Source organism: Polistes fuscatus, unplaced genomic scaffold, assembly GCF_010416935.1.
Source record: "Polistes fuscatus isolate 324 unplaced genomic scaffold, CU_Pfus_HIC Scaffold10, whole genome shotgun sequence".
In the NCBI taxonomy this organism is placed as follows: Eukaryota; Metazoa; Arthropoda; class Insecta; order Hymenoptera; family Vespidae; genus Polistes; species Polistes fuscatus.
The window spans coordinates 457,413-484,205 of record NW_025112998.1 but is presented as its reverse complement, the minus strand read 5'-3'; the positions used below and the strand labels follow the sequence as shown (position 1 = coordinate 484,205).

The 26,793-nt window shown below is 36.8% G+C and overlaps 1 long non-coding RNA gene across 1 annotated transcript in view; it reads right to left on the bottom strand.

The window, feature by feature from the left end:
* Positions 1–289: 289 nt before the first annotated feature.
* LOC122525901 overlaps positions 290–26,793 on the bottom strand; it is an 86,283-nt gene continuing 59,779 nt past the window's right edge. The window contains exon 3 of the long non-coding RNA XR_006305910.1: positions 290–415. This is a non-coding gene — a long non-coding RNA (uncharacterized LOC122525901). The remainder of the gene's footprint in view (positions 416–26,793) is intronic.

The window sequence follows — 26,793 nt, the reverse complement described above, 5'->3', positions numbered from 1 at the left end:
AAATAACGTTTCAGATTGATAATCGGTGTGTCGATTGACATTGATTCGATTGAATATTCCATGCGATGGATTTACACTGCTTTATAAAATCTCAATTGAAATCAACGTTATTAAGAATATAAAATAATCTCATTAATTCGGGAAAATTAAAAAGAACAAAAGAAAAAAGAGATTACGACGAAATGTTTTCCAAGAGTTATCGGTGAAACAACCATCCAACCAACCAACCAACAAACCAACCGACAGACCGCGAGGAAACACACATATCTAACCGAACACCTACCTAATCCTACCTCATACACGTCCATCGCAATTTTATTTCGATTCCCCCTTTCGCCAAGGCACGCTACCTTTTCCCATCAGGAGGAAGGGCTAGGTCGGAGTGCGCCGTAGCCAGTCGTATAATAAAGGATGCCTGGAAACAATATAAAACAATAAAGGGTTCTTACCATAACCGCGTGGCTGAGTCGGTGCGATATTGTATCTGGTACACCGTGGTGAAGGAAAGAAAGAAAGAAGGAAGGAAGGAAGGAAGGAAGGAAAGAAAAAAAGAAAGAAAGAAAATAAGAGAGAGAGAGAGAGAGAAAGAGAGAACAGCCTGGTCTGGCGAATAGAAAGAGAGTGAAACGAGAGAGACAGAGAAAGAAACTCGAGGTAAGGGAGAAACGAAGGAGGGGAGGCTAGGGGTTAGGGGGGTGTGAAACGAAAGAAGAAGAAGAAGAAAAAGAAGAAGAAGGGTGTACGGGTCAGTTGTCTAATATATGTGATAATAACTTCGAGCCGGGAATCGAAGCCAGCGGCGTGCGAATCTCGGATCTGCATATATGGATTGCCAACCATCTTTCTCTCTCCCTTCCTTCCTTCCTCCCTACCCCCTTCTCTCTTTCCTATTCCTCTTTTTCCTTCGATCTATCTATCTCACTCCTTATTCCTTCCTTACTATCCTACACGAACGTATTTTTCATATTCGTATAGAGGAGGGATAGAACGTACGCGTGCGCGAGCCAATGCGCCAGCCGGGAATTTCAAGATTGAAATTTGAAATATGGAAATAACAGAAAACGATCTCGAGCATTCGCCATGGTAGCACCCCTATTCCACACTCACATCGGCGGGGGCGGGGGCGGGGGCTGCTTTCCAAAAAATGATGCGAGTTGTATCATATATATACGGCGAATAATATTACGTATATTTATACTTAAGTGGTTACAGAGTTACGAGTTTAAAGGAGATCGTGGTCAGAAGATATAAAGAAGAAGAGAAAAAAAACAAGGGGAGAAGAGAAAGAAATGATAGAAGAGAATAGGGGAGGGGGAAAGAAATGAAATAAAATATCTATTATTATTTCATTAGTATTTAAGATACAATACCTGGAGATTACTTTAAAGATCATCTTATTCTTATATTAGATTTGAATAAAAAATAAAATTGTCTGTAATTTTAGACCACACCGTATTATCATTCGCGTTTAAGTATGAAGAAGAAAATAATGATATGTATGTAAATTGTGAGTTGACTACTACTACTACTACTACTACCACTACTACTACTACCATCGTCATCATTTTTCTCTCTCTCTCTCTCTCTCTTTCTCTCTTCAGGTACATGCAAACAGTCTTTGTTTCGAGAGAAGACAGACCCCCGGTTAGAGTCCTGGCCACGGAACATTAACCAAGCACCGAGCATAACAGAAAAGATCGTAATGTTCCGCAGCGGAGGTTAGGTGCATAATGTGACGTAACGTAACATATAATGGCGACGAGAGCGTTCCATTGTATTGCACATAGAGAAAGAACGAAAGAGAGAGAGAGAGAGAGAGAGAGAGAGAGAAGGAGAGACTTGAAAGACCAAACGTGGAAACCATATAGAAAGAAGTACTCGAGGGGATGCCCGAGCTACCCGTTCGGAGAAAAATTTTGTCGAGCGAGCCAGCATTTACGTTACTCTACTTGCTCTCCACGTCCTAACGTTAGCTTCGTACACTTATGAAAATCTCCTTTTTCTCATACTAAAGAATAGACGGTACTATTCTGTTCTGAAAAGAAAAGAAAGAAAAAAGGACAAAAAAAAAACGAAAAAATAAAAAAATGATCGTACCTTTTGCCAGAAAAATATTGATCTCATATTATTTTGTTCACGATTATAATAGTCGACTCTTTTAGAAATATATTATTATAATATACCCTCTTTCCGGACGCGATTGTCCAGAAAATATATTTATTATATTTTGATAATCGTGAATAATTGATTAATTGTCATAGTCAACGTGTATAAAGAAAATTCTTCTTTTAGATAAGAAGAAGAAAGAAGGAACAACAACAATAACAATTATAGTCATTCAAAGTTCGTTTTGGTGCCATTATATTCACCCTTTTGACGAGACGAGAGAGTAATAAAACGATTTAACAAGCGATACTCTGTGGCGAATATTAATGAGAAAATTGCTTCGGCAATTTCAGGAAGAAAGAGAGAGACAGAGAGAGAGAGAGAGATTCAACGAAAGATTTTAAAGAAGCAGGTGGTAGTGGTGGTGGTAGTAGTAGTGAGAGTGCTGGTGGTGGTGGTGGTGGGTGTTCGCGCGCACGTGCCCACTATACCTTCGTAAATCCCATGGTCCGGGGAATATTCAAGTTGAAAGCCCTTACAATCGTGGAAAAGGGTGTAATCGAGTAGAATTCAATCCTTGTCTTTGGTCCCCATAGGCAAACGTTTATTTATTTCTTTTCATTTTTTTTTTCGTTCGGATACTGTCCCCCACCATAAATCAAAAGATTAAGAAAAGATCTTTCATATAAGTGTAGAAAATCGAGATTATTGTAAAATATACTTATATGAGTGGAAAATTTCTTTAATTATAATAGATATTTATATAAACGCGAGTTATTTGAAAACGTATTCAAAATAATAGTCTGATGTATCTATTAATTAGAATTTATTCAACGCATAAACGTGCCCATTAGTCATTCGACGAGAAACATAAATATGCTTTTCTTCCAATGAAGAGAAAAGATCGTGAGATATATTATTATTATTATTATTATTATTATTATTATTATTATTATTAGTAGTAGTAGTAGTAGTAGAAAAGACAGATAAAACGAACTATTGCGCGATCGTTAATAAATTGTACTTATGCAAGAAAACGATACTCATTCGTTTTATCAGTCTTTTAGTAACATAGGTCATTAGAAGGCTGTTGTTCCTAAGCGTTTATAATGTCTTCGAGCTTTGAACGTGGCTTACGTGAAAGAGTTTTCTTGCTTGTTCGCTTGCTACACCGTATCTTAACGAGTAATTATGCTTTCTCGATAGAAAGAGGGGAACGAACGAACGAACGAACGAACGAAAGAGATGGAAAATCAGAAACTAATGAAGAAAGTGAAATATGGTTGTATTAAGGAATGGGTATGATTAACTGAAAAACAACAAACAAAAAATCACAAATAAATATCAAGATAAATCGTTAATTGTGTAATACCTCGATAATATTATTTTCAATTAAAAAAAAAAAAAGAAAAAAAAAGAATTCCCAAAAAATCCTATCTAACGATAGATATTTTTATTTATTTCCTATTATATATCGTTTGATTATATTATATTAGAATTTGTGTCGTGAATACCGAGAATAATGATGCTCGATTTAAGACCAATAGAATAGGTTATACAAAAAGTATTTTATATAGATTCCTTTCGCAATAATATTAATAAAGAGAAAAACTAATTTACATAAGAGATACGAGCAACAAATTATAATCGTGATCTTATCAAACGTATAACGTTATAATAAAATCATTTGTCACACATTAAATACGTTCATTTGAAATGACAAATCAGGAAGAGGAAAGAATAATTGCATATCCCGATATTACCTACTATCCTCGATAATAAAAGAAAAAAGAAAAAAACTTTATCTTTCCACTCCTAAATCCAAAAAAAAAAAAAGAAAAGAAAAGAAAAGAAAAATCGAAGAGTTAAATCCCTCCTCCTCCCTCCTATTTGAATCGTTTGCTACTCGATTACATCATATCGGAATTAAACGGCCGATTTAAGAGTAAGAAAGGGAAAGAGAAAAGAAGAAATCGAAAGGGGCTTCGCGATCGTTTCTCAACGTCAGAAACCAAGAGCCATCGGATTTTCCTGACGGAGGAGAAAATACGAGCTCTTCCAGTTGCTGTTCTTTATCCCCCTTTGTCCCTCTTTTTCCTGAATCCCCTCTCTCATATACGCATGCTATACGCGCGACTTTGAAAAGCGAAGAAAGAGAGAGAGAGAGAGAGAGAGAGAGAGAGAGAGAAAAAGAGAACACAGACCGTTGTCCGGGTATAAAGAAGTTCGTTATCGTGACGTTTAATTATGTATTTATTTTTAAAACCCTTTGTCGAGCCAGAATCCTTTTACCAGAAAAAGAGTTACGCCGATTCTCGGTAACCATTCTCTTTTTCTCCCTCTCTCTCTCTCTTTCTCTCGTTGTCCATTGCTAGCTGACTGCTAATGAATTTTCACCTTTTTTCACCTTATTTGCTCATTAGTGCCTTACCCACGCTTTTGCCCCTCTCCGTTTCTCCCATTCTTTTCCTCCTTCATCTCTCCTAAACTCCCCCACCCCACTCTACCTCCCCACTCCTTTACTTCTCCTTCATCATTCTCTCATTCTTTCTTTTACTTCAGACTACCTCTTATATTTCTTCTTATTTTTTTTACCCTATTTACCCTCCTTCTCCTCCTCCTCCACCTCCTCCTCCTTCTTATTCCCCGTATTTTCTTACGTCAATTTCACTTTTTTTTTTTCAGTACGTATACCAAACTTAATTATTGTCAAAAAGAAGACTAAATACGAATTTTCTAATTAAACTAAACGTCACTTCGATTATATCCTGTGAACCATTTAACACGGTAATAAACAAAGATCGTGTTTTATCATACACAATCGTATCGATAAAATTGATATTATCCGCGAATCAATTATTTTTTAATTAATAGTATTCTACCATAAAACACGAAGAAAGAAAAATAAATGATTATTCATATAAATAAATCAAGATAAAATAACAAATAATAACAAATTGTAGATATGAATCTATGACGGTATGGGTAGAGATAATAAAGTAAGAAGAGAGAGAAAAAAAAGAGAAAGTTAAGGGCGAGGGGGTGGGCTGGGAGTATCAGAGTATAGTCCTCGAACCAAACCCTAACCCTAACCCTAACCCCTTTGATCTCGTTATCTCTCGCGACGCCTACGCGGCAAAGTAACGATGTCGCCGGAGAATCCCATCCGGTCCTATTAAAACGAGCTAGCATTCTACGAAAGAGAGTATACCCTTTCCTCCTCTTTCCCTCCCCCTCTACCCCCCTCTTCACCCATCTCTCTCTCCCATGTAGGATAGATCTCGCAATTACAGACGTCACTCCCCGTCGACGTTTCGACGATACAGATGAGTTGAATGAGAAAGAGAGATGGAGAGAAATAGAGGAAAGGTTGGTGGGGGTGGTTAGAGGGTTTGGGGGTTGGGGGTTGGGGGTTGGGAAAGGGTGGAAAGCCGAAATCCGTTCGATTTCGCTAGTGGCCGGCTGCTGACGATCGATTCTCTCTATCTCTCTCTATTTTACTTCGCGTGTATATCTCTTTCTCTCTCTTTACTGCACGAGTTCTCTCTAATTTCGACATTTTCACCCTGTCCGCTATATTTGTTATATTTTCGCCTCGGATCATTATTACGCGGCACCGCACGCAGTACGAGGGGATTACGGCTTAATCCGGTCTGCTATAAATTGGGCGGAATCGCAGTTCGTATTCTATCTATCTCTCTCTCTCTCTCTCTCTCTCTTTCTCTGTTTATATGTGTGTGTGTGTATTCCTCTCTTTCTCTTTCACGCTTCATAGCTTTCTCTATCGTTCACTCACAATGATTCCTCGCGTTCATTTGTTCATTCGAAAGTCGAAATTTGTAGTTCTCTTCATCGGAAATATTATAAGTATTACAACAAGTGGAACGTAAATAGGTATTACACGGTATGTTATATCCTTATGTCATTAGGATAAATATTTTATCTTACTTTCTATCTATCTTGTTATTAATATTTTATTATAAGAAAAAAGAGAAAAAAACATTGTCGATTATAATATTTAAATAATTTATCATTGCGAGAGTTATTCGAGAGATGATTATATAATATATATTATATTATATATTTGCAATAAATAGGAGAAATACTATTACTAACTTCGACATGTTTGAAAGTGTTTCCGAGAAAACAAGAAAATAAAGAAAAGAAGAAGAGAGGGTTTGAGAGACGAAGAGGGAAGGGAAAAGAAAAAAAATAGAAAAGAAAAGAAAAGAGAAGAGAAGAGAAGAGAAGAGAAGAGAGGAACATCGTCGGAAGGAATGAAGATGATCCAAAAATATCTAACATGTCGTAGCAGAAGGAGAAAGATAGGTAGAAAGAAAATGAGGATAAAGAAGAAGAAGAAGAAGAAGGAGAAGAAGAAGAAGAAGAATTTGGTAGGTCAAGCAAAATGAGAATCGAATCGCAGCAAGCAAGCAAAGAAATATCGTCGGTCAGCGAAGAAAATCCGTATCCTGGCAGTAACGACCAGGATGGACGAAGGAAGAAAGAAAAATAAAGATAGAGAAAGAAAGAGATAGAGATAGATAGATAGATAGATAGAGAGAGAGAGAGAGAGAGAGAGAGAGGGAGAGAGAGTGGGAGAGAAAGATGGAGAGGGTGGTACCCTTAGCTGGTTTCCCTCAGGAGGTTTTATAATGGCGTCCAGTTACTACCGACAGGACCTCGGGCAAGCCCACGGACACGATACGATCCTTCTCCAAAGGACGAAGGCCGATTTAACAAGTGCTCGAATATACGGCTACGAGTGGTCTGAGCATCCTACGAGAAAGAGATTTTTACAATGTACGGAAAGCAAAGAGGGTAAGAGAAAGAAAGAGAGAGAGAGAGGGAGAGGGAGGGAGTGGGAGGGAAGAAAAAATCGCGATAGTAACGATAGTGACGATAAGAATGATACGCGAAAAAAAATGTATGTATCTTTACGTATTTATAATGATTTATGTTTGTTAAAGAAAAAGTGTATAATTACGAGTAAATATTATTACAGCTAATTATTCTGATATACCAATTAATCGAGTGACACGGTTGTTCGTACCAATGTATTTTCATTTATATTTTTAAACTTTTCCCTGTTTTTTTTTTTGTCATTTCAACTTGTCAGTACTACACGTTTCCTTATACTGAAGCAATAAGAAAGATATATAATAATATCTTACAAAGAATGTATAATATTATTTATACTCGATTATTCGTTTTAATGATACATTATACCGAAAGAAAATTGTACACCTAATGTTCATATTAAAATCAAATTGTTTCGATAGTTATTGCATGTCCGATAATAATATGATAATACTAGATCATAGGATACTGTATTATTCAACTGTATTACTGTTACGTATATTATTAACGTAAATTTAAATCGATAGTTGCATTCTCGTTAAAAAATATATATCCTAATAGAGAGAAAAAGAGAGAGAGAGAGAGAGAGAGAGAGATAGAGAGAGAGGGACATACGTATCCCTTACAGAAAAGTTTTTTCCATTTAAGCGTTAAAAGAAAATTCAATCCTTGAATATATTTCACAACCACGAAACTCCCAACGTGTTTCCGTCAAAGAGCTTCCGTTTTATTTGTACTCGCCATCGCCGGAATTAATTCGGTTCTTGTAATTCTCTTGTTTCATCATGATATAATTGGTAACACGATATATTCTCTTCTCTCCCCCTCACGGCCCCTGTCCCCCTTCTCCCTTGAACCACCTACCCATCTGCCTGCCTGCCCACCCACCCACTCTCTCTCTCTCTATCATTCTCTCTCTCTCTCTCTCTCTCTCACTCACACTCTTTCTTTTTGTCTTTGTTTTTCGCGAATACGTTGAGCAGTGTCATTATGAATAAAGAGACGCGTTCGCGTCGGGAGTTAACGATTTTGCGACGTGATATTTTACCGGGCGATATCATAATAATATTAAAATCACGCTCGGCCGGCATACATTTAGCTCTGTTCTTGCAACGATCCAACTTCAAAGAAAAATTTCATATATATATATATATATATATTTTATTTTTGTTATATATCTTTCATTGTATTTTTCGTTTAAATTATTTCGATATATATTTATATGTGTATATGTATTAAATTTCCAAAAGAAACGAGGTAAAATAAATGAATTATCCTACCAAATAATTATTTAGGAAGAATGATTTGTTACACGCGTTTGTTTGAAATATAATTATATTTTTTTTTGTTTTCTCTTATTATTATCCAGTCAAAAAAATTGGCAAAAAGAAAGAAGGGTGAATACAGATTTACGGTGATCCGATGGAGATAAAAAATTCGTAGGAAAAAAAAGGGAGAAGGAGGTAACCGATTTAGACGAATTAGATTGAAATCAAAGTAGGATATTTCTTTTGAGGAATTTGAGTCTAGTATATTGGGTAGTTACTTGAAACGCGGTTAGAAGTTTAACCGAGTCGACGCACATAGCTTTCGTATTTGGCGCGTTTTAAAACAACGAAAGCGGCACCACACGTTCCTCGTCTATTTTCGCTAATTGGGTTCGATTCTTTGAGATTCGGAGTTGCCGTGGTATGCAGCCGAGCTCTTAAATCGAGCTTCTCGAGAAGAAGAGAAAAAAAAAAAAAGAAAATGAAAAGAAAATCAGAGAATGAGACGGAGAGAGAGAGAGAGAGAGAGAGAGAGAGAGAGAGAAAGATTTATTGTACCAAAGACTAACTCGTTTTTAACACACAAAATAAAAAGGTGATAATAATTGTAAGCTTATATTATGTAAAATAAACATTAAACAGAGTATTTTTTTAAAAAATACTGCATTTACATAAAAGCGAGATTTATCTTTAATGAGAATATCCGCGACGGTGGATAATACGTACCTATATTTTTTATTTTCGTAACAAAACAAGAGAAAAAGAAAATAATTAAATAGTTTGAAATAAATGTGTTACAACGTTTTATACGAGAGAATTAAAAAATACATATATTTTTTCTTTCCTTTCTTTTTTTTTTTATCTTTTATTTTTTTAAATCATTCGCATATAACAATATAATTTTTATATAATTACTTTTATCGATTTTTAAACTAATTTCGGCGTTTCTCTTTCTCTTTCTCTTTCTCTTTCTCCTTCTCTTTCTCTTTCCAAATATAAATGGAAAATAACGTAAATAAAAATAAAATTAAAAACTTATTCAATTATTAAATCCATATCGTTTCTTCTTTTATTATTTTTTGTAATAATCAAAACGATATAAAGGAAATAGCCGAAAATGTAAGGATAGATTTAACGAAAATTGATGTAACAATTTAAGGTCGATGAAAAATAAGAAGATGAAGAAAGATAAGACAGGTGGGAAGGGAAGGGAGGGATGAACCAACTCGTTGCTGAGGCAAATCGTACCCATACTTCTCCTTGATATACGAGATGTCAATTTAATTGCATCCACCAAAGTGGCCCTGAGCGACGTGCGAGTTCTCATTCTTTCTCTTTCACCAGACGAGAGATTGAAATTAGAACGAAACCCCCATAGGAAAGCTCGCTTAGATCTCGGAAAATCTTCAAACTTATTTACGTACACAAATGTAAACGAGATAATCGGTAAAACTTTATAAAAAGAAAACAGAAACCAATCACACAACCAAATGGTTACATTTTAACACTAAACTTATCGATGCTTTTAACGCATGCCTATTTTTATCGGAACTTCTTGCACTTATGTAATAAGAATTGTTATAGGTATCATCAAATATAATTATAACTTATACAAAATCTTGTTAAAAAACAAATTGTATAATCGATCATTCGATCAATTGGTTTTACGTTTTAACGTTAGATCGAATGATCCTATTTAAAAATAAAGAAAGTCAATTATTTTTTGTAACAAATGTCAAATAAAAGATCACGATCTCCCGTTTGTCTAAAGCCATCGAACGTTGCCAGACAAAAAAAGAATCATTATCGTTCTTCCGGCAAACCGAGAAAAAGCAGGTATATATTCCACGTTAGAAATAACGCTAAGATAAGAATCAAAAATAAGAATTCCTTGACGTAGAAGGGAGAAAAAAGAAAACATAGAAAGGGAAGACGGGAAGAAAGATAGAAAGAAAGAAAGAAAGAAAGAAAGAAAAAGAACAAAAAAGAAAGAAATAAAGAAAGAGAGAGAGAGAGAGAGAGAAGCAGAGACTGTTCCCCATTAAAGTGTCTCCGCAGGCGTTTAATCACCCAATTAAGAGGATTTTCACGTATGTTAATTAGTCGAAACACATGCAAAACGTTGTGTGTCCCTTCGCGTACCCTTCTCCCCCTCGAACGGTCCTCCCTTTGCCTCTTCAGCCTCCGGTGGTGCTTAAAGCCTTGCGGGAATGAGGGCCTCGATTGCACTCGAGGGCTAAAAAGAGATCAAAAGGAGGCTCCCACCGTCGCAAGAAATACCACATGTACTCCCATACATATGTATGCGAGTTGCGATGGTGGCTACATATGTACGGCCACCTACGCACACGAACGTTCATTTCTCTCTCTCTCTCTCTCTCTCTCTCTCTATCACCTTCTCGTACGCTCACGCGCACAAGGGTTGGAGACGCGTGTTAAACCATCCTCGTTAGTGCTCGACACGCGGAAAGGAAAGCTATCGCAAAGTTGGTAGGAACAAACGGGCTCGGTGCCCGGCCGTCGGTAAGGACATTAATGACCCTGCTCGTCTAGAAAATAATTGGGAGTAAAATCACGTTAAATTAAAAATAATTGGAGGTTCAATTAAATACCGCGACCTGGTCCCTCCGAGTGTATACTACGGAGGCCTATAATACCGGGGGTTAGCCCTTAACGCCAAATTCTTTCTCGAGTCTCGATTAATGTTGTTGTTGTTGTTGTTGTTGTTGTTGTTGGTAGTGGTGGTGTTCACGTAGGTTACTACTGTTCATCTATATAATCCGAATATACTTTATTGTTCCTAAGCTCGATTGTTACAGTCTTGGTATTTCTTTTAATTAGATCAAGTTGCATTTTCAAATTGATTGTTGGAAGCTAACAGAATTATTAATCTCACGCGTTGTCAGGTATGCAAATGATTATCGTAATAATTCTAAGAGACGAGGTATTTTAAAAAAGTTAACATACTCTTTGTATGTTTACTGATAACAATCTTAAAAAAATCCACGTGAAACAATTATTATATATTATATATATATATAGTGAAGAATCTTGGTAAATTATCTCTCGACTTTGATACAATCCGTAGTTAAACGGAAACGATCAGATAATTAAAACTTGACTTGGTTGCTTTGATAAGAGGAGACAAAAAAGTAAAGTTCCAGTGAGAAACGGTGGACACAGAAATATATCAAAGCGTTTGTTGAACTAAAGAAAAATCGACGAGTAGAATAAGAATAAGAATAAGAATAAGAATACAGTAAAGTAGAAAAGAAGAAGCGTGTCTATCTATTCAATTATCACCTCGGCCTCAGACCCCTCGGTGTTGCATATAAGTACAGAACAGGTAATCCCATTTCACGACTTCCGGCCATTCTACCAGCTTTGAGCGACGTGTCCTGTGACGTCATTTCGGCGCACTCATCCACGTCTGTACGGAATACGTTCCCTCCAAACGTGACCATCCAACCATTCAACCATCCCCCATCCCCCTTACCCTTTCCCCTCCCAATCCACCCAATTCTTAAGACGTCATATCGCAATCATTTTGAATACCTAAATTATATAGGTAAATTAACTTCGAACTAACACTTGCGAACTCGTGGAAATAATATCGACTCGCAAGCACTTAGTTGCAGTCGTTAACTCGTCGAGAGTTATGACGCAATTACTTACAGCTTAAGATTTCAAAAGTTCCAGTCCCTCCCGTCCTCCCCATGATTCTCGTTTCCTCTCTCTTTCTTTTTTGATTCTTTCTCTCTCTCTCTCTCTCTTTTCGTTATTTTTCTCTTTCAACAAGTACGAACGTCGGTAATATAAAACGACATGTTCCGTGTCATCGTTCTCTTATTGCGATATATTATTTCGAATATAATTATTTAAAAAGAAAAAAAAATAATTACGATTTGAACGAATTACTCGAAGTTTTTGATTAATGGATGAAACTTGTAACAATCCAAATTTCTTTTTAGCTCATGAATATTTTGTAATTAGGAGGTTGCATGTTGGTAGTAGCATTGCATGAGGTAGCATTTTAAACCTTGCCGTAAGTAATTAAGTGAAACGAAAAAGAAAGAAAGAAAAGGAAAGAAAAAAAAAGGGAAAAAGAATGTTTTATATTAGTACGTTCTCTAGTGGTGAAAAAAAAAAAATAAAATAATAATATTAATTTGAAGTAAGAAGAGAGAAGAATAAAAGAACGAAACATCCGAATTCCAAAAACGAAAAACAACGCGTTGATTTTCATTAAGAAGTCTTATAAACAATTTCCCAAAGAAGGCTTTGATCCGTGAAAAGAGACGACGACGACGACGACGACGACGACTAGGGGAAACCTTTTTTGTTTCTCGAAACGTGCCTTCTTCTTCCGGAGGATTCTCATACCGCGAAAGGAAGTTTCTAAGCTGGTACACGTACAGGAAGAAGAAAACTCGATCCCCAGGTGACTAAGAGACTCATTTGCGTAGCTTTTAATGCTTATAAATCTCTTAGTACCTCTCTCGTACGTTTCAGAATCATCTTTTCCTTCGTACGGTAACAACAACAACGAACAAACAAACAAAAAAATCAAATTTCATTCGTAATCATTACCATCTTTCGAGAGAGAAGTTTGTTGATTTATTTTTATATTAAACGTAACGTACAGTGATAAGAGTTTGAAATTTCGTTCTCGTACGAACACCCATCCTCGTCGTATGCATCACCATAGAGAGGTGGGTGTATCATTGATACTGTTGTGTAGTACCTGGAAAAGGGGGCTCCAATTTCTATCGCTTGGAATTTCGTCACGCGTAATTCTATCCGCGTGTACCGGCAATTGCCGTGTAATGCGCATAATATTGTTGGCCAGGAGCAACTTCGCTACATACGAGTGTACGTGCGTTCTCTCGGATTATTGGACGCTTGCATTATCACTGAATTTCTCTATCGTATATATATATATATGTGTGTGTATATATATATATATATATATATATATATATAGTTAGCAAGAGAGAGAGAGAGAGAGAGAGAGAGGGAAGGTTGGAAGACTGGCTTGTTAATAAACTGAGTACGTGGGTTGCCCGTAGGCATGCATCTGTCCTATAGAATAACAATTGCTCGCAACAATAGGTATTTAATCTTCCGTAATATCCCAATGCGCGTTATGCACTTCGAAATTTGAGGAAAGCAACCGTATTACGATCCGCAAGATTATCCTTCCGATACTACCGATATAAATTCTAAATAATATTTTATCGATCTGAATTTAATTTTGATTGAAGAATCTATTCGTAAGACAAAACGCGGGTATTCATTTGCGATCGTTGTAAACTGTGGATTTTTAGGAACATAATTTTTCGTTAGTGTTGTCTCGAGTTACGTATGGTATCAAGAAAATTATAGGAAAACGTAAGACAACAGGATCGAGTGTGCGTGTCGCGAAAAGGTGTAGAAAAGAATCTCGAGAAGAGAAGAAGAAGAAGAAGAAGAAAAGGTGAAGTAGAAGGAAGGTGAAGATGGCGATGGTGGTGAAGGTGGTGAAGGTGGTGGTGGTGGTGAAGCAGGATGAAGGTAGGTAGATACGTTGCAAAAGATAAGGGGAAGATACGGCTCGGTTTAAGGAAGCGGTTAATTACCAGAAGATGGAAGATTGCCGGGGGCACGGTCTTATGCTTCGCGTATAACCAAAAGAACCGATCCTTTAGCCCGGGATCGCGGATGCTTTCGAGTAATAATCTTACAAGCATTTACGGCCATTACCCTTCTTCTCTTCCACGTATTGATCTACGCTTGATCGAACTACACGCGGGAGACGAAGCAAAATCGAAGCGGGCCCGTTAAAGGTTCAACGCGTGTCTTGACAGAACGCGTTCCTAATCTCTTCTTCTACTAGTACTACTAGTCATATATCCTTTCACTAGCTATTCTAGTAGACACTCGTGGCTTTATTTCGCCTTAAATCGGTCTTATTCTCTTCTAAATGTAAGAGGGATGAAAATTTGTTTCTTCGAAATGAAATTGCTAATATTAAGGTGAAGCAAAAGTTCGTAAGTTTGTAAATGAATATTTTCAAATGAAATTTTACGCACACAAAAACAATCCATTTATGCAGTTTATAACACAATCGATGCAAGAACTTTTGGTTAATATACAACAATATTATAAATTATAATCAATCACGCGAGATAAAGAATTTAGGAATCAATTTAGCAAGTATATGATAAAGATAAAGAACAAGGTAATGGACATTACGAGCTCGCATTGTTCGGCATAATTAATTGAATACAATTCACTTCGATTGGCGAGTGCGCGCGTGTGTGTGTGTGTGTGCGCGCGCGTTCCACGACGTTTCGCCCACGACACGAGGTGGTGCCTTGGCACCCCCGGCACCCTCCCCCTTGGCACACCGACGAACCGAAACTTCCCCGTGATTGTTTTGAAACAAAAGTAAATTTAATTTACCGGCTAATTATCGCCCGCGCAAAGTTCCGAATTAAACTTGTAATTGGCTTTCGCTTGATTCGAAGAAATTGTACTAAGCTCTCTCTCTCTCTCTCTCTCTCTCTTGTTGCGTCTCTTTTCCTCCTCCCACAGTCTCATCCCAGAAACGACTGAGATGTTCCGTGTAATCCAACGTGAACGTGTAACAGTAAATGTATGTTTGTCTCTTTGCGTGTGTATGTGTGTTTAAATGTGGTATACACAGAGAAAGAGAGAGAGAGAGAGAGAGAGAGAGAGAGAGAGAGACGAGCATACAGAAGAGACGTAACAACCTTTCTACATAATTACAGTCACGTGTACGGTTTCCCAATTAAAATCATCTTCGCGTGCTATCCACTTACAGACCGGAGACAGATCGCTTTTCCCTTTATAGATCAACGGTATTCGTCTCTCTCATCGGCTTCCATGTTAACTACCAGTTTCCTCGACAACGAGCATGTCTCGTTCGTTGCTGATTTTAACGTTAAAAGATGATAGAAGACATTTATTTTAAACAAATAATATATATATATTGTGATTAATAATGATAAATCCTTGCTCCAAAAAAAAAAATAGAAAAAATATTATTCAATGAGTAGTATCATCAATCGTGAAAAGGATTAATCATGAGTAGATTACTAATAAGAAAATTTAAAGTTAGGTACTTCTTTCTCACCATTTCACTTTCCCTATCTCTCATTCTGACGTGAACATATTAATTTCGTTAGAACGAGAAACGAATTGCAGTGTCGCATTGCGTTATCGTAATGGACAACGTGGCCCTCTCCTAGGAGAGAGAGACCGAGACTCAGTATAATATACATTCAACCCTGTATTTGTATTCGTAACAGTAATTACCGGAACGCACGGATACATTCTCGGTGGGATTAATCGCGCTGGTATTGATCAACTCTCACAGTGGAAACGTGTAGTTTCGCTTTTACGCGCACGATTCAACTATGCAATGTGAGAAATAGAAAAATAGAAAGGAACGGAAGAAATACGAATGGAAGAGATAGAGAAATAGAAAGAAAAAAAAAATACACGTATACACACACACACATGAAGTCAAAAAGTTAGCTAATTTTTCTTAATCTTCGAGACGACGATGAATATATTATGAAATTCAATCGATGTTATACTTATCGTTCGAGACATATTAATTTAAGAGTAAACTAGGTAGATGGATGAACAATGATGATTCGCAAATAACTGTGTTATCCGAGTCGATGTCAAATATATCAACAACAAAAAAATAAAGGGGGAGAACATTTGATAAAAAGTTTTTTCCTTTTTTCTTTTTCTTCTTTTTAATACAGTCGATCTTGGTCATACAGGGAATAAATAAAAGGGGAGGGAAAAAGAGAAAAATGAAGAAGCCGAGAAAAAAATCGGACAAAGTGACAACGGTATATCGTGTATCGCGTGACTGAGGTCGGCGAGTGAGAAAGAAAGACGAAAAGGGTGAGAGAAAGAGAGAGAGAGAGAGAGAAAGAGAGTGAATGTATATAGAAGGGATGTGGAATTTCAATGGCGCATAAAAATGAGATGTTTAGATGAAAACAAGGAGATAAGGGACACCACACGAGAGGGAACGTACAGCGGTCATTTAAATTGTAATTTTCAGTAGGAGTTCTATGGGAGGGTTCGCGTGTCCGTAATGTATGCGCATCTCAAGATGTTCCGCGTTTGCACGATAGTCTTAGTCCCTGTGTAAGGTACGATGTACGGTTCACAGCATTAGTAGAAGCACACTCGTTGCTTCTCCTTTTTGTTTTAATCGTCTAGGATAGAAAATTTTTCAAACGAACTATAAATTTCTTTCCACTGTCCAAACGACGAATCTTTTCCATTTACAATTTTAATCGAATAAATATTTTCATTCTACAAAAAAATAAATATATATATATATATATATATATTTAAATAAAAATGGGGGGCCATATATTAGTTAGTTTAACATTAATATTAATTATTTACGATTTATCTCGACAAATATATTACCGGAAAAATATTATTAAATTTGAATTCTTTTAACACATCGGGAATATATTTAAAATGAACGTGAGGTGTAATCATTTCTTACGTGGAAAAATGTAAACTACTCCTCGTTCTACCTTAGTAAGGTCGAAAGTAGAGGCTCCCGGTTGTTCGTCTTAAACGAGCGCCCTGCGGTGAGATCGTATCTACAAAATAGAACACCGCAATCGGATAACATCTATTTTCTCCTTCTCTCTCACTCTCTCTCTCTCTCTCTCTCTCTCTCTCTCTCTTTCCCTTTTGAGTAGAATAAGGAAAAACAACAACTAGAGTCTACCAAAGAACGAGGACAACAATACGGAGAAGATACATTTTCTAATTTCTCAAAAAAGCCGTCTTTCTTTCTTTTACTTAAAAATAACAACTTAATGTATAACAACTTGATCTATGTAAACGAGAAAACGATAATACGAAAAAATCCTATAAACGACAATATTACATCGATATTCGAAAATTAATGATTAATGTTGTATTTTTTTTTGTAAAATATATTAAAACGAAATTAAAAAAAAACATTATACCTGCAATATAAATAATAGGTTGTAAAGTTTATCTCCCTCTCTACGAAGGGATTCGACCATGTTAAAAGTACAAAAGAAGACGAGGAGAAATAAGGTAGGAGGGATGAAGTTAAGGTAGAAGAGTTTGAAAGGCAAACACCATTGTACGTACACCACCATCATCCAACTCATTCTCCCGTGGCTGAAGGCACAAATGAAAATCTTGGTAACAGTTTTGCCCCGCGATCGTAAATTCCTCCAAATATTTTATTGTGTGACAATTTTTATGATAATTATCATTATAAATTTGCCAGGTTATTTATGTCACGTCGAGTATAAAGAAGGTATATAACCAATGCCGGGAATGAGGGTTGGTTGATGGTTCAAATAAGAGAGAGAGAGAGAGAGAAGATCCCTACATCATTCCAGAGAAGATTGGAGGATGCGTGAACCATAAGAAACATGATGAAAGAACGAGAGAGATAAAGAGAGAAGAAAAAAAAAAGGGTATTTCAATGAATCTCTCAGATTACCTGCTGAGATATTCATTAAAGCGTTCTCTTTAATGACACCTTCGTCAAGAAAATTTACAAGTCTTTCGTTAGATGATACTGACCAATCATGAATATCTTATCTTTTTTCAAAATAATAATCCGTTTCGTTTTAATATATTATACATATATATTATATATATTTCAAAACTTGTTACTCTATTTTATTCGTATCTTAATTGTAATTTACATCTCGCGTAAGAGTTTCTCGATAAGAATAGAAAAAAGAAGTTCTTATTTTTAATGGGAGCTGAAAAAAAAAAGAAATAAAGAAAATTTCGAATGGCATTGGGATGATAAAATCTGAAATGAACACGGGAAGAAGAAAAATCCGATGAATGAAGAAAGAAAAAGGAAAGATGAGTAAAAAGACGCTCGATAGGTTGGTTGATTCGAGCAAAGTAAAGCCAAAGAAAAAGGGGTGGGTAGGTGGTTGGTTGGTTGGTTGAAGGAAACGTAAATCAAGCGACAGCTCGAGGCACGGGCTCGGACTTTGTGTAAAAGAGAAGGCGGTATAAAGAGTGTAATGAGGAAGAGAACGGAGGCTGCGAAATGATCTCATTAGCACATTCCTAGCAGACCGCCTTCGTCGTCGTGTGTCAAGAACGAAATTCCCTACCCCACCGATATTGTTAGGAACGACTTAACTCCCACATAAATAATCTCCTATTCGCTCGTGGTCTGGTTCTTCTTCTTCTTCTTCTTCTTCTTCCTCTCCTCCTCCTTCTCTTCCTTTTTCCTTTTATCCACCTTCTTCACCTCATCCACCACCTTCGTCTCCCTTTTAACGAAGCGAAGCCACTTCGACGTGTCACGATACGCTTTTAGACACTACGACACGAATATATTTATATATTCCACTGTTCGACATTCCTCATCGGTTTTGTCGAGGAAAAAAAGTAATAGAAGGAAAATAATAATAATACGAGAGAAAAAACTATCAACACGTTTATTTCAACGACTTTTTATTTTCAATTAACGATTCTAAATTGACTAGAGAGGTGTGAATTATCATTTATAATTTATTTCTTTCAAATATAATACGCGATTAACATTTTCTAAAGAAATTTTATAAAAACAACCCATTCGATAATTTATAACACAATAAACGTAAGAAGAACTTTTAATTCATTCTATATAATATGTGTAATATTTTTTTAGAAATCATAGATAAACGCTATACCTACGTGAATTAAAGAATTTGTTTCTTTTTTTATTTATTTCCGATTTCGTATTGATTTTGTTTTCTCTCTCTTTTTTTCTTTGTGCTTTCCCTTTCGACGCAACGAAAAACAATGACATCGGTTGCATCGACTGGACAGCAAACCCGACGGGCAATAAGGTTCTACAAAGCAACAACGCCTTGTCTTTTTCTTTAACGTCTACTCTCTTGGGCTCACCAAGAATGTAATACCAGACCAATTACTTGGGATATCTAGCTCGACCCTGCTCGTATCCGACCCACAGACTCAAATATATTGCACACTAGAGAGCCCAACACTTTACGCTATTCTCATCAGTCCTTTAGAAACTTCGATGACCGATCATTGTAACTCTTAAGTGATTAGATAATTCCCTTCTCCCCTCCTCCCGCCCCCCGCCCCGAAAATACATGTTTTCGTATTCAAAGTCTCGTTAATTTTCATTCGTTTTAATCTCTAACAAAATTATTTTTTTGTACAAAATTTTCCTACCAAGAATCTTTCGCAAATCGTTGCGTAAATAGCTTAGCGAAAGCAACGAGTAAATATTATAAAAGAAATTCATTTTAATATGCGGAAAAATATTTGTTCGGATTTAAGCGAAACATGGCGAAATTAAAATTACAAAAATAAATATATATATATATATATGATATATATTTTTTCGTAACACCACAAGTACATAAACTGGTTGATGAAACATGCAAAATTTTCGTTGAGATTTCGAATGAAACTAACATAAAAAAAGAAAGAAAAAAAAAAAGAAAGAAAGAAAGAACTGTAGATACCATTGAGGCTGTAATTGGACACTTTTTTTTATAAAGTTCTAAATTACATTCAATTAGTAAAAACGTCGTCGCGCGCATTCAAAACCATGCAATGTAATCCGTCTTTAAAAATACTCGTGAATTAATGAAATCTAGTTGGTAAAAAAAAAAAAGAGAAAAAAAAAGGAAGAAAGAAAAAAGAGAGAAAAAGGAATAAGATAAATAAATAAATAAAATATATAAAAAAAGGAAGAAAAAGGAAAAAAGAAATTAAGAAAGGAAAAAAAATTGTATTCCACGTCGACGCATTAGTTTCCATCGTCGATTAATGTTTAGCAATAAGACGTAGACGGTAAGTTGCCTTACGATTCACGCACACACAAACACACTTATCGCATACAAGTAAATAGGACTAAGGGTGGTTCGACAATTTCGTCTTGGAGGGGTACTAATTTCGTAACATCTTCGTCTAATCATCCTAAAGGTCTCGCGGTGTGCACTGTAGTCCATGTGTATTTCTCTTCGTGCTGACACGCACACTTTTACTAAAGATAGAAAGAGATATTGAAACGCAGAAAGACAGAGAGAGAGAGAGAGAGAGAGAGAAACGGAGAAGGAAAATGTGCAACTAGCAAGAGAGCTTTAGTATAATTAAAACAGTACCGAGGAGAACGGAAAAGAGAAAGAGAGAGAGAGAGAGAGAGTTTGCGAGAGGAGACAGATACCGTGCTGATTTCATTAAACGTCTTACCTCGGTGCAACCTGGTTTCTGTTTAGTTCAAGAACCGAGCCTTTCATTTCGTTTTCCAAGCCCTAGAGAGAGAGAGAGAGAAGAGAGAGAGAGAGAGAGAGAGAAACTCACCCAAAGGAATTCAAACTGGAGGGAGAGAGATGATGGGGGGGGGGTGGTAGTACAGTGGTCGCTTGAAATAACGTCCCTGTGGTCTTTTTCGCATGAGTCTCTGAAAGCACGCTGCATTCTATACCCCCCCTCCCTCCACTTACTATTTTCCTTTACTTTACCCCTATTTCTAACATCTATTCTTACTTGTTCTTCTTTTGTATCCTATTTGTTTTATAATTAATATAATACAATTTGTAATTGATTGCAATATTATATTATCTTATTTTATATGCATCAATTATTTATACGAGTTTAAAGGTGGATACCGTTCCATCGAGAAAAGACAGAGGCATGATATTCTCCAATATATGATATCAAATGTCAAACGACGAGGGCGAGCGAGCAAGCATAAATAGGCGAGCATCGGGGTATAAAAGTTTAAGGGTGAACTGTGTGCAGACAGGCAAACTAAGTGGATGTTGTTTCCGAAGACGGAATCTCGTCTCGAGATCTTCATTGTTTAATCTGAATAGGAATACTTCAGGAATATCAAGGTTTGTTGATCGTCCTAGAATTGGGTTTTTGTTTTTAACTTAATTAATAAATAATTTTTTCTTTTTTCTTTTTTTTTCTTTTTTCTTCTTTTTCTTTTCATTTTCAAAGTTCACACCCGTAGCAACAAACAACGTTTGTTATCTTGTTCATACATACTTATTTGTGAAGGAATAAAAAATAGAAAAAATAATAATAAATAAAAAAGATACGATAGTTAAGGTATCAAGGGAGATGTTCGGGGTCGTTAACTCTAGACGGTCTCGTTCTTAATTATCCTAAACAGTATTTGCATACCTTTCTCCTATACACTCACTTTTTTCTAGTAAATTAATGTTTGAAAAGGATAGCTCTCTTCATCCTGCCACGAAGCCACAGACCTCTTTCTCGATCCTTCTCTCTCTCTCTCTTTTGCTTTTCCTCTAGATTCCATCCCTCTTCACGCATCTACCTACCTACCTACTTCCTACCTACCACCCTTCTACACCCTCTCATTTTCTCTATTACATGGGCAAAGATCTTTTTATCTCTCTCTCTCTCTCTCTCTCTCTCTCTCATAGACACGCGAGAAGAAGAAGAAGAAGAATAAGAAGAAAATGACGGCAAGTTGTTGAATCGCGTGTGTTCTCTCTCTCTCTCTCTCTCTCTCTTTCTTACGAAATAAGTCCGCACACACGTAAGAGAGAAACATTAAGCGTTCTATACTCGAGCGCTAGGCGGATTTAATCCTAGCAAATTAATTCCATTTTCTCGGAGCATCGCGCATTCTCTGTGTTTCGTCCTTCATCAGCTCGGCTATGCGCGCGGAGCTACTATTCACCTACCCCCACTACCACCACCATCACCACCACCACCACCCACATCTCCCAACATCCCTACTAACAGCACCCCCCACACCATCATTCCCTCTCCTTATTCTCTCAGAGCGCCCTCTCGTGGGCCACCCAACCCTCTTACGTCCTCTCTCTCTCTCTCTTTCTCTCTCTTTTGATTCTACACCTTACCGAAGCATCCACTTCTCCTTCTCCTTCTCCTTCTTCTCCTCCTCCTACTCAACCTTCTCAACCACCCCCTCTCCACCTTTCCCTCCAACCACCTTCTCTGTCTTTCTCTTCTCTCTTCTCTCTCTCTCTCTCTCTTTCTTTCTCTCTTCCTCCTTCAAAAGCTATACTCGCCCTGGTCTACAAGGAATTGTTAATTGCTCGTGCAGCGCCAATTTGCATAAATCAATTTTAAATCAACCCTCCAGACGTGGAAGAGCAAAACTTCGCGAATGCGCGCTCACGTCCTATGGCCCTGCCGCCCTGCCTGCCTGCCTTGTCTCGTCTACGTCTCTACTACTCGCGTAAAGGAATTCGAAACTGAAAAAACATTACTTTCTTTTCGGATTGGTTGATCGATTGCTATGATTGATATGTTAAGAAACATCGGTAAACATTTTCTCGTTCGTTCGTCTGTTTTATCAGTCTTATATCAAAGAAGATACAATTTTGTTTTCGTTTAATTCGACGAATACAAATTTTATATCTCCCGTGTATATCAAATTTATTAATTAAACAAAATATTAATTAACGAATAAATAAAATGTTATATATTTGAATCTTTGATATGTGTGAATGACTTTGTATAATTCTCTTGCAAAATTGGTCCGAAGAAAATTTGCATACATCTTCTCGCGTTTTCCTGATGTCAACTATTACTCGCCCCCACCCCCCCCACTCGCTCTTCCTCGTACGTACCTATGCAATTTTATTCCTCGCATTAGATTTGCCCATTTGCACTATGGCAGAAATATTTGGACGAGAAATATCGACGTTAATGTTTCTACGCGTATGTTCGCGAAGAGAAGGATTACTAAAAGGGAAGTAGTGCATTTCGTTAAATTTAAATCACCGCATACGGATATTGCAATATAGAAGCACCACCGCTCTCGTCGGTTGTAACTAAAATGTTTTAAAATTTATTTAACTAATGGAAACAAACATTCGCGAAACCAATAACTACTTCACTTTTACATAACTAATAATGTCATTTTTATTGAAAATTTCGTGTATTATTACAACACCGTACCGAAGAACAATCTTTCATCATTAAACGAGATACCATTGTTCTTACAATTGTCTAAAACATTATCTCAACTGTTACATATTTCGATTAATTTCAAAATTCAATTAAACACAATTTTCACAAGTTTATACTAGAATGAAAAGATTTTCCACGTATACAAATAATTAGTTTCATAAATACCAATTGGAGATGAAAATCTCGACTGATTAGAGGAGAATGCTTGATTAAGCATTTTCCTTGCAAATCATTCGCGGAGTTCGTGAATCTAACCTAGACGAGGAAGAAAAGAAGAAAAAAGAAAAAAAAAGAAAACAAAAAAATGAATGGGGGAATTTAAGGGTGGTGGCACGTGAAAGAGAGAGGGGTAGAGAAACAGTGAACGAATGAATGGAAGAGAGAAAGAGTGGTACGTACAACATCGTGTAGGACAAGGGTGAGGGGGAAAGAGGGAGGAAGGGGGGAAGAGGGGGGTGCCCCGGTACCTAGAACAGCAACCCTCGGGCATTGTATCCCGAAGGCCGTTATTCAGAGGAGTCGGCTCGATTTGAGAGCCGCGGCGGCGATGCAGCTGGCATTTAGCAGGCATTCAATTAAATATTGATCCAGCTCCGTTTAGCGCCGGTAAACAATTATACACGCTAATTAATGCTCGCCGTTGTCGGCGCAATCAAACCGTATCGTCGTCCTCGAGAGCGTCGGCCTGAATCCGCTTCGGCACCCTTTCCCCCATCCTCGAACTATCACATCACCTTCCCTCCCCACTCAACCCAATCCCACCCTACTCCTTTATATGGATCATCATCGATCCGACCAATCTCGATCCTAATTAAAAATGAGAAAAAAAGAAGCTCCGACTAAAGTATCGGTGGTTGTACTCGATCGAGAAATGAAACACTACTATGAAGATTAATTTTCTAAATCAAATTTATGCCTTTTTTTCGGATCTTTTTGCAGAAAAGAAAAATTGGATTTGTTTATGTATATATTAATATTGTCTCTTTTAAAAATACATATTCTCGTATCGTACGGATTTTCGTTCTTACGTTTAATAAGCTAGATATTCGATTGGAAAAAAAAAATGAAAGATTCGTTTTAAAATAACAACACATTTTACAAGAGCGCGCGTACGTTTTGTTTCGTAAAAAAACAAAAGAAGAAAAAAGAAGAGAGAGAGAGAGAGAGAGAAGGGGGGAAAAAATTGATTCTGTCGAGTCACTAAATTGATTTGGAAAATGCTAGGTAACGTTATTTATTAAATTGTTTGAATACGTTGAACAAATCTATTTGGAAACCGATAGAAACAATGCGCCGCAACTGAATTTTTTAACGCAATAACTATCTACAAATTTGATCAACCTATTAAAATTCTGAATCTTTCTCTCTCTCTCTCTCTCTCTCTCGACTCGATACATATATTCATGTTATCAACGAAAAAAATCAGGCGAACCTATCGATACAATACTTTTACTTCACGTACGATATCTAAATTTAGAAATATTATTGAAAATTCAATTCTAAGAATCATTAATCTAGGGGAATAAAAATTGGTCGAAATTAGCAGCGTATCATTGATTAATCTCAAATCAAAAAGAAAATGATAGAAAAGTATTTGACGTAACGAAGCTATCACCCTTTAATGTGTCCATGTTTTAACGATGAACTCATCTCAAATGAACGTTATAATATGCTATAGGTATATATATGTATATGTATATATATATATATATATTGATCGAAATATTCAAATCGATAGAAGTGCCGTCAATTGAATCGTTTGCAATCGGTTTCTCGGTTGTCGCGTAGTGGTCTACGGTTAAATTAGGAGTTGGTGTTAGAGAGGGAAAGGTAAAAGGTGGTAAAGACAAAAGGACGAGAGCTACCAACACGCGACTAATATCGTTTCTAAGTACACGCGGCTGTCGATGCCGCACACAACATACAATTTTCCATGGTGGCATTTTGGTCCTGTACACGTTGCTCGGTGTACCTGCACTGTGCTTTAACTATCCCCCCGATCTAAATGCACTCTAATGGACTGCATTAAACAGAGAGGTTGGAGGGAGGGAGAGAGGGAGAGAGAGAGAGGGAAGGGATGGTTGGGGTAGGTAGATCGGGTAGGACTGGATAGCCGAGTGCTTTGAAAGGGTCCCTCACAGGCACGTTGGAAGGAATTTTTAAGCAAATCCAATCCACTACTTCCCATCTCACTGAAAACTTTCCCTAATCTGTGTACGTTCTTCTTCAACATGCTTTATCGCCTGTTTTATAGCTTGATTATTTTTTTCAAAGTCATCTACGTATAAGGATCATTTTATTAATAAACATGGTCAGACTATGGGGGTAATAATTTAATGCGAAGATTTGAAAAGATACCTATTTTGACTGTGTTATCGGATAACACTATCAACATCGTTTGATGTCACAACTTTTTCAAAGTTGGGTTTTTGATATACCGTTGGTAGGTATATGAAGTACAAATTGTGGATGGATAGAAAGAAATAGATAAAAGTTTCATTATTTTAATTATACTCAGAGATGTTTGCGCGTTGGTTATAAATAATTATAAGTATAGTTAGATAGAGAAAGAAAATAGTTTTGTAAATTAATTTGCAGTTTTAGATTATATGCGTCACCCCAAGCGGTCTATGTATTTGTTATTTAATTAATTGCAATAGTACTAGTAACACTTCCTGCCCTTTCTTCGATCATTAAAAAGTGTGCTTAATCGCTTCTCGATTAAACCGTGAGCCTTTCTTTACTCAATGTAGACTCATTATCTCGAAAACGAGGCGAGAAAGAGAATTTAAAAAGTAGCGAAGGAAGGCATGAACAATGAGAAGAAGAAGAAAAAAAGTAAAAAGAAAAAAAGAGAGTGAAAGAGAGAGAGAGAGAGAGAAGCAAAAGGGAAGGGAAGGAAAGGAAAGAGAATTTATTTGAGGAAGGGAGCAAAATTTATATATAACAATGATGAAAAATAGAAAATGTAAAAACTATATGTGAATTCAATATTATCCAATCAAATATAACCAAATAAGTATATACCCTTATTTTTAACATCAAGAATTTAATAAAACAATCGACGTGTCATATACGATAAAGGTTCTAAATCGATTTTAGCGAAAAATAAGCGAGCGTTTTTTGGCACTTCGCGTTTCCGAACGATTTAAATGTAGGTACTATCGGCAATACCAGAATACGAGAATGAATCGGAACGATAGAAGAGTGGAATGAAGAAAGAGAGGGGAAAGAAAAGAGAGAGAGAGAAAGAAAGAGAGAGAGAGAGAGAGAGGGATCGATCGATCGACGTCGTTCCCTGTCCATCTGCCCGATTGGTCCACACTCACTTCTCTACCGCGAGTAAACCAGAGTAAAAAGTCTGTGTCCGAACAATCGGTAAGAATAAAGTTTCACTTGCGTTTCCTAGTGCTACTCAACAACCCCTCGTCGTCCAGTATGATGACGAATCGGAAGGTGAAAAAAAGAAATTCCACAAAGAGTGTGGCTGGGGGAGGAGGGGGAGGGGGGTGGTCTGGATGGAAGAAAAAGTACAAGTAAGAAGAAGAAGAAGAAGAAG